Source organism: Heptranchias perlo, unplaced genomic scaffold (assembly GCF_035084215.1).
Source record: "Heptranchias perlo isolate sHepPer1 unplaced genomic scaffold, sHepPer1.hap1 HAP1_SCAFFOLD_1474, whole genome shotgun sequence".
NCBI classification, from domain to species: domain Eukaryota; kingdom Metazoa; phylum Chordata; class Chondrichthyes; order Hexanchiformes; family Hexanchidae; genus Heptranchias; species Heptranchias perlo.
This window is the reverse complement of record NW_027138727.1, coordinates 11,869-15,000: the sequence shown is the minus strand read 5'-3', so window position 1 is coordinate 15,000 and position 3,132 is coordinate 11,869.

Below are 3,132 nucleotides of genomic sequence, written 5' to 3'. Positions count from 1 at the left end.
GTAGCTTTAAATGCTGACAGGTGACTTCCGAGTGCTCTTGTAAAGGTCTCCGCTTTGAAATTGAGAGCCTTTTGCCAAGTGTCACTTTTTCAGGCACTCTTAAAGTGCACCTGGGCTGTCAGAGAAAGCTCTGAAAATCGTGTTCTCGAAAATCTCCGGGTACCCGACCAATCCCTAGGTGCCCGAATGACAAGTGTCAATTCGGCAGGACGGCCTCCCACCTCCGGCCGCAGATGCGTCACTAAATCCCCGCAAAGGGGGCTTTCTCATTTCGGCATAGGGGCTTCCGCGGCCAACTCATTAACCTGTGCTCGGACTTTTTGTGCCACAAGTGCAAGGGACCGTTTGCCGGCAGCTACTCGCACCCCCCCCGCCCAGGGGGGGAATCCTCTGACCGGAGATCCGAAACGCCGGCCGAATCCATCCCCGTCGGACTTCCGAAGGGGTTCCCTCGACCGACTGACTTCCGAACTCCTTTCTGGGCTTAAACGGGTGGAATTCGGACCCTCTCGCAAGGGAGCCGAAGCCCGCCAGCCCCGGGAGGCCTCGGGGCCGCCGTTTTCAAGCCCGACCAAAAAACCCGAAAAATGGGGAAAAATGGGAAAAATTCCCACTCCCAAAAGGCTTAAAAGTCGGTTGGGCGGCAGCCCGGGTCGGTCTCTGCAGACCTGGAGGCGCTAGACACAAGTCTGGTAAACAGGCTAAGTCTCGACATGCCACCTCTTACTATCCTGCAGGTACCCCGCCAATCCCCCCGGAACCGGCTGGCAATTGGCGAATCAGCGGGACGAATTTGAATTCGTGACCGACTCTCTGACACCGAATCGCCGCAAACGCGTTTCGATTTTTCGGCTTCGGTACCTCCCATCAGACTTTGACTGGCCATATCTCCGGACTCACGTGTCGCAGCCGGGACCTTCAGGTACCGTTCGACGCGTCTAACCCTGCCCCGTCGAATGGCGCCCCTCGCGGTGTGGTCCGATTTCCGCATTTTGGTCAGATTTGCCTCCAAATTTTTCAGATTGAGTTGACGAATGCCCCCTACGGGGTAACCTCTTGCCCTTTCGGACATGGTCCCTGTGACTTAATTTCCGCCTTTTGCTCAATCGTTTCCCCATTTATAATTAATTTTAAAAATCGGGTTACTCAGTTCTGGTTTACCAGTTCCCTCTTCGGACTTAGTTTTTGGTTAATCATTTCCGGTTCACCAGTTCCCGTTTTGGACTTAGTCTCTGCGGGCCGTTTCTCATCTTTTGGTTCATCAGTTCCCCTCTTTTAATAATTTTTTGGCTGCTTTCGTTTGATCATTTCCCTGCCTTCTGGGTGACTTTTGCCCCTTAGGACTTCATCGCCGCACATTATTTTCGACTTCTGGTTGATCATTTCACCCCTTTTAATCATTTTTGCAACTTTTGGTTAACCATTTCACCCAGCTTCTGGTTAACCATTTCCCCTTTGGGACTTAGTCTCTGAGCATTCTTTTGGGATTCTGGTTAATCATTTGCCAATTTTTAAAAAATGTTGCCGCTTTTGTTTAATGCTTTCTGGTCAACCTTTCCCTCTTTCAGACTTCACCGCGGCACATTGCTTTAGCCTCCTGGTTAATCATTTCACCCCTTTTAATCATTTTTGCAACTTTTGGTTAACCATTTCCCCCAGCTTCTGGTTAACCATTTCCCCTTTGGGACTTGGTCTCTGAGCATTCTTTTGGGATTCTGGTTAATCATTTGCCAATTTTTTAAAAATGTTGCCACTTTTGTTTAATGCTTTCTGGTCAACCTTTCCCTCTTTCAGACTTCACCGCGGCACATTGCTTCAGCCTCCTGGTTAATCATTTCACCCCTTTTAATCATTTTTGCAACTTTTGGTTAACCATTTCCCCCAGCTTCTGGTTAACCATTTCCCCTTTGGGACTTAGTCTCTGAGCATTCTTTTGGGATTCTGGTTAATCATTTGCCAATTTTTAAAAAATGTTGCCACTTTTGTTTAATGCTTTCTGGTCAACCTTTCCCTCTTTCAGACTTCACCGCGGCACATTGCTCCAGCCTCCTGGTTAATCATTTCACCCCTTTTAATCATTTTTGCAACTTTTGGTTAACCATTTCCCCCAGCTTCTGGTTAACCATTTCCCCTTTGGGACTTAGTCTCTGAGCATTCTTTTGGGATTCTGGTTAATCATTTGCCAATTTTTTAAAAATGTTGCCACTTTTGTTTAATGCTTTCTGGTCAACCTTTCCCTCTTTCAGACTTCACCGCGGCACATTGCTTTAGCCTCCTGGTTAATCATTTCACCCCTTTTAATCATTTTTGCAACTTTTGGTTAACCATTTCCCCCAGCTTCTGGTTAACCATTTCCCCTTTGGGACTTAGTCTCTGAGCATTCTTTTGGGATTCTGGTTAATCATTTGCCAATTTTTAAAAAATGTTGCCACTTTTGTTTAATGCTTTCTGGTCAACCTTTCCCTCTTTCAGACTTCACCGCGGCACATTGCTTCAGCCTCCTGGTTAATCATTTCACCCCTTTTAATCATTTTTGCAACTTTTGGTTAACCATTTCCCCCAGCTTCTGGTTAACCATTTCCCCTTTGGGACTTAGTCTCTGAGCATTCTTTTGGGATTCTGGTTAATCATTTGCCAATTTTTAAAAAATGTTGCCGCTTTTGTTTAATGCTTTCTGGTCAACCTTTCCCTCTTTCAGACTTCACCGCGGCACATTGCTTTAGCCTCCTGGTTAATCATTTCACCCCTTTTAATCATTTTTGCAACTTTTGGTTAACCATTTCCCCCAGCTTCTGGTTAACCATTTCCCCTTTGGGACTTGGTCTCTGAGCATTCTTTTGGGATTCTGGTTAATCATTTGCCAATTTTTTAAAAATGTTGCCACTTTTGTTTAATGCTTTCTGGTCAACCTTTCCCTCTTTCAGACTTCACCGCGGCACATTGCTTCAGCCTCCTGGTTAATCATTTCACCCCTTTTAATCATTTTTGCAACTTTTGGTTAACCATTTCCCCCAGCTTCTGGTTAACCATTTCCCCTTTGGGACTTAGTCTCTGAGCATTCTTTTGGGATTCTGGTTAATCATTTGCCAATTTTTAAAAAATGTTGCCACTTTTGTTTAATGCTTTCTGGTC